General features: G+C 42.0%; 1 long non-coding RNA gene across 1 annotated transcript; it reads left to right on the forward strand.

Annotated features, from left to right (window-relative positions):
* The first annotated feature begins 5,028 nt into the window (after positions 1 to 5,028).
* LOC148871989 (uncharacterized) lies at positions 5,029 to 6,494 on the forward strand. The gene is made up of 3 exons (XR_016108058.1): positions 5,029 to 5,218; positions 5,296 to 5,714; positions 5,786 to 6,494. It is a non-coding gene; the product is annotated as an uncharacterized LOC148871989 (long non-coding RNA).
* The last annotated feature ends 3,660 nt before the right edge of the window (positions 6,495 to 10,154 follow it).

Raw genomic sequence — 10,154 nt, forward strand, 5'->3', positions numbered from 1 at the left:
GTCATGTGGCCATCGAGTATTAATATAAGGCACAAGTGATGACTCCTACATAAGTTGCAGTCAATAGTCACACTCCCTCGACTTCCAGTCCCATTTTTCAATCTTTTCTTCATTAGTTCTTCTTGTTCTTCCACTGTATAAGATTGAGTTATTTATTCGTGGGTATAAGAGATTTGAATGAAACACGTGGTTGCAGTTGTTAATGAACATGAGAAGAGGAATTCTGGTTCGAGAGAGTTTTTTCCTACCAAGAGGAGACCTAGCCTACGGTGCTCAAGACATCTCTTTTCTTCACTGTCGATGACTTCTCTGTCTACGATTCCAAATCCAAGCTTTTCTTTCATGTCGACTCTTACAGTCTTGATGTTCGAGGCAAAGACGAAGTCGGCAGTCGCACTTCCTCCAATTTGTGCTTAGTCTCCGTCTCGGTCAATCTGTCTCTGGCATTTGAATATCCGTATCTATAATTGAAGCTTAACCTATAAATCATGGGTTCGTTGTGATAAATCCTTCTCGAGTGAAGCATTGGAGCTACTGCCAGCAGGGCCAAGCAAGGAAACAAAAGGGTAAAATGGGTATTTGAAAGAAATTGATACATCAATCTAACATTTTCCGTCTCGGTCAGTGATAGAATGGAGGTTTTTGTCATTTTTTTAAAAGTTCATGGGAGGTTTTTGTTAAATTGAAACTATAGGGGAGAATTTTATGATTGTTAGAAACTTTAGGGAAGGTTTTTGTATTTTACCCTAACTAAAATAACAAAACTAATAATGACCTAATTAGAAATGTTATAATACTCCTACATGGGGATGATCATTTATAACTTAGCCCAACATGGCTAGACCTACAAATTTTTGGGCTCAATCAACCATTTTCTTTTGAGCTAGGTTTGGCTTAGATCAGCACAAAGCCCACACATATTGTTGGAAATAGGACTTTAAATCGATTTGATTCAGATTGGATTAAATGTCATTCGCATCCACATTTGATAATGAAATATCTAGATCTACATCCACTTTTGATTATTATGTCGGATTTTGGATCGGTTTAGATTTAATCTGCAACCGTCTTATTGTGTTTAAAATGACCAAAAAAATTAAAAATATAATTATTTTTAAAGTGTATATAATTATACATAATATTTATATGTATACATAATTATACTACATATTTACATAAAATAATAATTTTTTATTTTATGTAAATAAATTCGAACATATAGATAATATCTATATGTACACATTATCAATTGTAAAATTTATATAATTATACATAATATCTATATGTATACATAATTATACTACATATTTACATAAAATAATAATTTTTTATTGGACTTTGATTTTAGTTGGATCAGATGCGGTTAAATCCAAATATGATTTGATTATTAATTGAATGCGTGTTCTACCATCTAAATCCTGGATAATCAGATTCGAAGCCAAATCGGGTATCAAACTTTTGGAATCCATTGATAGCCTTAGCGACCAAGGTCCAAGCTAAGCAACCCCTAAGCCTACTGACTTAAAGGTTTATACATATATATATTTAGATAACAAATTTTATATTAATATTTAGATAGAACTGTTTATATGTATAAGTAAATACACTATCAAAATCTAGCCCTAGATTTTTAATTTGTTTTGCTTCATTAGGCTACACAATGGGGGTAGCCCATCCCTCATAGCTCATTCAACTTCAATATTAATATTTTTTTTATCTAAAAATAGTTAAAAACCCAAAAAATAATGCATGCATAAGTTATACTCGGTTTGGTTAAATCTAATTACAAATGTTACATTGCTCTTATGGATGCAACTTGATAGATTGGATTAGATTGAGGATCAGCCAAAGCCCAACCTGAAGTCTAAGTCTCAAATCTCAAGCTTGGGCTTAGATTAATTTAATTATGACTACAACCTAATTCTATATATTTACTAATATAAGTAATATTTATAAAAATTGTAACATTTAATCATTAATAAAGTGGAATAAATAAAATGGAACACTAATAAATAATATGGAAAATAATTATTTTATTAAGTAATTGACACTAATTTATTTAATTTTGTTAAAAATTATTAAAATAAAGATTAAGTACTTCAAACAACACTGCAATCCTTATAATAGTTATAAGTTTCTATTGTTTCACTTTCCCTTAACAAATCTTGTGCATCATACAGGTCCCAACTTATATATATATATATATATGGTTACATATTTTTAATTTTTAATTAGTGATTTTGAGCTCCAACCGAACTAAAACATATGAACTTTTGAGTCAAGCTGAACTTGAAGTAGCATTTCTAGTTCGAATTGAGATCAAGCTCCAACTTGAGCCCTATAGTTTTCTATTGAGCCAAGGTCGAATAGTTTAATATCGAATTCACTCTTGTTTGCATGCTTCTAGGTGGTGGGACCTATACATCAAATTTCTATTGTTCTATGTTTATGGGCCATATATATGTTTTGTGTAAGTTTTAGAGTGTTGGTGGGGTCCATACATATGTTTTGTCCAGGGTGTTAGTGGGCCCCACACATCCATTTGTATGGTTCTATGGCATTTATATGGTGTTTAATGGTGAGGCCCACATATATGCTTTGTGTAGGCTTATGTTTTGGTGGGACCCACATACCATTTTGTGTAAGATAATGTGTTGGTGGGTCCCACGTATTTAGTTTGGAAGTGTAAATATATTTTTGAGTCACACATGTATAAGTTTGTATATTTGAACTCATACCACACTCCATTTGGCACTTGTGAATCTACATGACTTGTGTGAAAGTAGTACCTACCAAACCATCTTTTGATCATTTTATCTTTTCACAAGATCCCATAGAAGTAACTACTAAACATTAGGGTGAGCAAATGGGTAGGCTCTACATAGAACAGAATGGAACCGACCCTACCTGATCTATTACATAGTAGGGTTAGGCCGGTTCCAAAGTCTAGGGGTTTACCCTACCCGAACTGACCCGATGAACTGAAATTGGTTGGCCTTGGTGGGACTTGCCTTGTAAGTAAACTTTCCTTGAAATAAACTTCAACATACTTTTGGGGATGTGAAGATTTGAACCCAAGCACTCATAGTTACAAAGGCCATTGACTCATTTAACCATTGAGTTACTTAAGTGATTTGATCTTTTGTTTTCATGCTAATATTTGAATGTGTATAATAAGTAATGTAAAAGGTAATATTTAAAAAAATCTAAATTTAAATTAAAAGTTTTGGACAATATGGCCTACATATTAATTTAATCAATAAAGATAATATAAATTTTAAACTATTGATGCTGCTTGATCTGAGGTAATGCTTGAACTGAGGTCACAATCAGATAGTCTTGGTAACTGAACGGAGCCGAGGTGGAAGGATGAAGCTACGCACCAAGATCTGTGAGCAAGAAACAAGTCAAAGGCCCGAGGAGTTACCCTTGGGTAGATACTTTGACGCTCAAGTTAGTTGAAGAAGGTGGGTGATTGGGCCGAGCAGTTGGAAAGCAGTGCTAGTCCGAGCAGGGTAATAGTAGGAGTCAAGAGTTGAAAATTGTATCCCTTACCTTGAGTGGAAGCTACCTTTTCATAGCCAAGGAGTCATGTCCTGGTTGAATAAGGCTTTCGGGGTTGTAGGGATGAGGACGTCCGCCAAGGTTTTTATGATAAGACCTAATCCCCAACGGAGTTGTCCCCATCCACTGTCCTATCTTGGTCGAGTTTATCCATGTGACATGGAGTTGTTGTGGCCAAAGAGGTTGAGTAGGGTCGTGGAGGTGACATGGTGCTGACATGGTTGAGGAGATGAGGCAGCCATGTGGCATCCAGAGACCACTCAGCCATAACCCGAACACTACTCCTCTAGTTTCAAAGTCAAGGAGTGAAGTGCTCAGTTGAGGTGTAGCGCGAAAAAGTGCTTCAGTTGTTGAGTGAGGAACTTGAAGTCGGGCTTTGAAATACATGTTCATTTAGTGCTTGGTTATGGTACTGTGCGAAAGAGCTCTTTAGGTGTTGGTCGAGGAATGTGAGGTTACTTTTGGTTGGGTGCATTGCTGGGGTTGAAGGACTCAAGTTGGACCGGTTTTTTTAGGAAGAACCGGTCTTATTGATCATGAGCCATCTCCGCTACAGGTTGTCAGAGGTCTTTTACGTGTGGAGGACGGTAGCGTCGCTTCATTTTCCCGAGGTGTTAGAGATCGACGGTTGATACGAGCCGTTGATTTATCCTGATCTGGTTCTTAGGAGCTCTATAAAAATGGGTGAAGGGCATTTCCCCTTTGTCATTTGCGAAGGGAGTGCTAACAGAGCTCGACAAGGTTAGTCTTCAGTTGCTTGGTGATTACTTTAGTTCTACGGTCTTAGTGTTCGGTGTTCGGTAAGATGTCCTCTTCGTCTACTTAGTTTTCCCATTCTTCTTCCTCTTCGTCTTCTGCTTCTACTTCCAATTCTGAGTCCGAGTTACGGTCTCTCACCGAGGCTGCCACGCTCGACGTTCCCAAGATCGGTGGGTCTGACTCTGGGCATTTTGCCGAAGCCAAGGAGGCAGAGGTGGGAACGTCGACTAGGGTGGTCGACCTTCCTGTGCGTGCGGGTCGCTGGTTCGGTACCACGCCATGTTGTCTAACACCTAGGGATGTAGTCCGGATCCAAGGTTTGCACTGTATTTCCCCGAAGTTTGAAACTAGATGTCCTTGGCCTGGGCAGAGGCCTGCAGATGTTCTACCGGGGGATCTTAGTTTATATGAGCACAGCTTGATGGCTTTGGGTTGAGGTTCCCACTACACGAGGGACTTGCCAAGGTGTTCAGGTGGTATTGGGTACTACTTGTGCAACTGATGCCAAACTCCTTTAGATTTTTGATCGGCCTTATGTCCTGTTGTTTCATCCACGATATTGAGCTCACCCTAGGGATGATTAGCTACTTTCTCTAACTGAAGCATCACCAACAGGGATACTACTACTTTTTGGCTCGGCCGGGCATAAAGGTGCTAGTCGGGACCCCAACCTCAATAAAGCACTAGAAGGAGAAGTTCTTCTTTGTGTGCTATTTTGGGAGCTTGCTTCCACCAGCTAGGTACCAGAAGCTGAGGAATAAGGAACAGCAGCCCGAGCTGGGCTGGCTCACCGTGGAAGAGAGAGCGGCAATAGAGATGATTGAGGGGTTCGATGTGATGATTTACATGTCCTTCTCAAAATTGATCAGTGCTGGGCTAATGAGCAGGGAGCCCGGTTTGTTGGTTGAGTTGATTTTCTATTTTCTTTTTCGAGCTGTGAAACTTGTATTGATTTTCTCTTGGCCTGTGTAGGTGTTGAGATGGTGAATCACGAGGAGATTAACAGTCATCTGAGGCCCACAACTGACAAAGTGCGGTGCCAAAGTTCCCAAGGGACCCAACCCTGTCCCGTGGGGGAGCGCTCAGTGTCCGAAGAGTGTACTCCTTGCTCGCAGAAGAGGGCAAGATCTCTGGTTGAGGACATGGTGGTGGACGACTCAGAGGAGGGCACGACTACTGCTCATTCTTCCCCTCCACCGAGTTGGGTACCTGAGGGTGGTCAGACAGAGATCTACGTGCCGATGTGAAATGTTCTTCCTTATGACAGGCTGATGACAAAGGGCATTCCCGAGGAGCTCTTGCGTGGCTTGCTGACACTGGCCGTGCAACGCGAAATGATGGAGACAACAAGCGGAGCTCTAGAGAGTGCAATAGTGTTTCGGGTGGCCGCGGTAAGTCTTCTTGCTCATTCTGGTTCTGTCCTTTATCGGTTACTTTTTATTGACTTCACTTTTTCATGTAGAATGCCTGCATAGTGATCGCTCTGGTTAACCGGCTTCGGTCGATAAGGCACCTGTACTAGGACGAGCACAAAAGGCAGAACTGTTGAGGGCTCGGGTGGCTGAGATCAAGGTCTTGAAGGCCCAGTTGGCCGAGACTAAAGGGGTGAGGGCCCAATTGGCCGAGCTGGAGGGCGAGGTGGCTGAACTACGGCGTGGCATCGATGATCAGTTTGACATGATTCGCATGTTGAAGGATCGTGTTTCTACCCTGAAGGCTTAGTGGGAGGCATCGAAGAAGGAAGCTGACGAGTTGGTATCCCAGGCTGAGGAGGAGGTGATTGCCCGATTCAAGGCCTCTCAGGAATATCAAGAAGGTATGGGCGACTTTGCTTCGGCTTCTTGGGAGCTTGGGTTCTATCTTTGTTGGGATAGAGTCCTACGCCGGCTTCCTGATGCGGCTGAGGTTGTGCAGGGTCTTAGTCTTCATAACCTGGAAACACCCATGGAGGGCGTCTTTGAGATCACTGAGATGCCCAAGGAGGCAAAGGGCACCGAGGAGAACCCCGTCGAAGGCTGAGCTATTGTCGCTTTTGATCTTCTGCCATATTTTTGTCATGGAACTCTTTTTCTCTCTCTCTCTCTTTTTTTTTTTTTGTAAACGTCTTGGTATGTCGAGCCTGAACTGATGTAAATATTTATGCTATGGGAATGCTGCTTTTTGGCTCCAAACTTGCATGTTGTTCTCTCTCTTTATGCTAAGTCACGGGCTTGGAACCATGTGAATATTTATGCTGTCAGGGGCCTCAGTCTTACCATGACCGAGGGTAGGAGTAGCTGAGGTCTTTGCCTTCTTGGTCGCAATCTTTAGTAATCGTGGTCTCTGCCTTGGTGGTTGAGGTCTTTAGTAGTCGAGGTCTCTGCCTTGGTGGCGGAGGTCTTTAGTAGTCGAGGTCTCTACTTGGTGGCCGAGGTCTTTAGTAGTCGAGGTCTCTGCCTTGGTGGTCGAGGTCTTTAGTAGTCGAGGTCTCTACCTTGGTGGTCGAGGTCTTTAGTAGCCAAGGTCTATGCCTAGGTGGCCGAGGTCTTTTCATGATCTCGATTTTATGCTAACCAAGATCTTTCGTATCCAAGATCTTGGGTCTTCGATTTTTGGCCGAAGTGTGGTCTGAGCTCTCATCTTTTGGAGATGCTTAGTTTTTGATCTCGGGAGCTTTTGGCTCTTCGTGGGCTAGCCGTTCCTCAGCTAGCTCTATTCTGATGCTCTGTCAGTGAGTGTGTGGAGTTTGATAACCGCCTTCTAGCCTTAATGGGCGGAAGCGTTCTTCTTCATTCTAGTCTTTGGCTGTTGGTTAGCCGAGTCCACTGGGGTGGTTGGCTATGCACTGTTGGTCAAGCCAGTGGCTATGCGTTGCAAGCTCAGGTCATTATAGATCAACCAAGTCAGTGTGCGGGTGTCCTAGCCGTTAAGAGCTCAGTTGGTTGTCGTATTTTGCGTGATATGCCATTCAATGTGTGCCGTGCGGTGTGTGCGGCATGTGTCATGTAGTGTATGCGGTGTGTGCCGTGCATTGGGTAATCCACTTTGTAGGAAAAACCAATTCTTTTATTAATTTAGAACTACTAATAATACATTTGGAGGTTGCCAGTGTTCCAGCTCCTCTATATAGGTCTGTCGTTGAGGTCTTCTAATCTGTAGGTACCAGGTCTGATCACTCTAGTGACTTTATAGGGTCCTTCCCAGTTTGTTCTGAGCTTCCCTTCTCTTGGTGCGGGTACTATGACCTTCCGAAGAACAAGGTCACCTATCTTGAACTCTCTTCTTTGGACTTTGGATTTGTAATACTTTGCCATTCTTTATTGTTGCTCGGCCATTCTGAGATGTGCTCGGTCACGTGCTTCTTCCACCAAATCGAGCTCTATGCAAACGACTTCATTGTTTTGTTCTTCATCATAGAGCTCGACCTAGAGAGTTGGCGAGCTTTTCTCCACGGGGATCATGGCTTCAGCCTTATAGGTTAGGCTAAAGGGCATCTCTTTGATCACTGTCTGTGGAGTAGTTCTGTATGCCCAGAGAATGCTTGACAACTCCTCAACCCACCTTCCCTTGGTCTGATCAAGTCTGGTTTCTAGGCCATGCAGTAAGGCTTGGTTGGTCACTTCCGTCTACCCATTGCTCTGAGGTCGATGTACAGTTGTGGTTCGGTGGTCGATGCTCAAGTCGGTGCAGAGTGCTTCAAACTTCCGATCAGGGAACTGTATGCCATTGTTGGTGATAAGAACCTGTGGAATGCTGAAGCTGTAGACAACACTTTGCTAGTAGAAGTTCCAAGCATTGTGTGTAGTGATGCGTACCAGAGCCTCGACTTCCACCCACTTGGTGAAGTAGTCCACAACAACTAGAAGGAATCTCTTTTGCTCGACCATGATAGGGAAAAGCCCGAGGATGTCCATTCCCCACTGGCTGGTGATGAAGGTTAGAGTGTCTTTGACATCGATGGCATTTTCTGACAAGTTTGGCGGCATCCCGCTTCATGGTCGGCCAGTAGTAACCTTGCCAGAGTGCCTTGTGAGATAGGGTTCTAGCATTGGGGTGATCTTCGCAGATCCCTTTGTGTATCTCCCTGAGGACATATTCGGCCTCGGAAGGGGGGAGACACTTTAGGTAGGGGAGAGTGTGGGATCGGTAGTAGAGCTTTCCCTAGATGAGGCAATACTGGGTTGACTTGTGTGCGAGTTTCTTGGCTTCTACTTGGTCTTCAGGCAATGTGTTTTCCTGTAGATACTGCACTATCGGGTCCATGCAAGATGGGCCATGTTGAATTGGGAGGACAAGGAGTGCCATAGGAGTGATGTTGGGTTGAGCCAAAATATCCACCCGGACTATTGCACTGAGGTCGGTTTGTGGAGAACTGGCTAGCTTTAGAGTGTGTCAGCTCGGACGTTTTCAGCTCGAGGGATCTGGTGAATGGTGAAATGATCGAGCCGTTGAACGAGGTCCTGCACTTTTTGAAGGTAGCATGACATCGTTGGGGTCCGCATCTCGAACTGGCCGTGGAACTGATTGACCACCAACTTGGAATCATTGAAGGCTTTGATATGTCAAGCACTGAGGTCTAGGGCCAGTCGGAGCTTAGCAATCAAAGCCTTGTACTCAGTTTCGTTGTTGGAGGCTTTAAATTCGAACATTAGAGCACTACTAATGATAAATCTGGCTATGGAACTAATGATGATGTTCCACACTTGTAATAAATTCATGGGCCCCACTATGACAGGTGCGGGCCCCATTTGTTTTATTAGTGGAGTGGAACCTAATAATTGGTTCCATAGCCGGTTGAACGGCCATCGCGTTTAGCCAAGCCTTCGCTCCTCTTGGTGATGGAATCCAATGGATCGCTGTAGTTGGGGCCAATGAACTGTTCTCGTTAAATACCACTAAAGAGTAATGAACAACATTAAAATGCAACTGCCAATCCACTTGAGCCTTTTCTATAATGATTTCAGGGAATTGGTGTTGATGATTGAAAATGAGGGCATTCCAGGCAAGCCAAATGTGCCAAAGGATATTAAAATACTGACCACAAATCAAACCAAAAGTTTGGTTATTACTCAAATCAAGAAAATCCATTCAGCAATCCAATCTGATAGGCTTCGCTCTGGGTATGAATCAGGCCTAAAGCTCATAGAGGAACCAAACCACACCAATCTAACAAAGTTGCAGTGCAGAAATAAATGATCCATTGTCTCTGTGGCCGATTCACACAAAGGATATATGTCGTTATAGAAACAAAGAATTTTATGGACTTTACTTTACCTTCACAGTCATAATGTCACCAATTCCATTACCTCCAATTGTTCTATTAGTTTGAGTAGTTGAGTGTTCTATCCCTAGTATCATTTCGTCATCTACCCCTTGAGAGTTCAACCCTCATCTTCCCAATCCAATCTTCATCAAGATGCGTTCTTTCCAGCATCCTACACTCTATCTCTTTCTCTCTCTCTTTCTTGTCTCTATAAATCAACAAGATAAATCTCTCTCTCTCTTTCTTGTCTCTATAAATCAACAAGATAAATCTCTCTCTCTCTTTCTTGTCTCTATAAAGAACAACTATTTTTTAAGTGTAAAACATAGAAATGTATTCATTTCCTTTTTGCATAAAAAATAAACTAAATTACAAGAAAGAGCCCGAGATATAATATTATAATGTGAAAGATCCATTAATGTTTACTTTTCACAAGATTTTAATTTTTTATTTACATTAGTTAGTTATTTCTTTCTATTTTACTTTTGGGATTTGGTTTATATTATGCATGTTCTATTTATTAAAACAAAAGAAATGGTTGCTACCTTGTTGGTGAGACTGACCTTTTCTAGAGATAAGGGGGAGTAGG

The sequence above is a fragment of the Nelumbo lutea genome, chromosome 2, assembly GCF_056320005.1.
Source record: "Nelumbo lutea isolate HS-2025 chromosome 2, American lotus-T2T, whole genome shotgun sequence".
NCBI lineage: Eukaryota > Viridiplantae > Streptophyta > Magnoliopsida > Proteales > Nelumbonaceae > Nelumbo > Nelumbo lutea.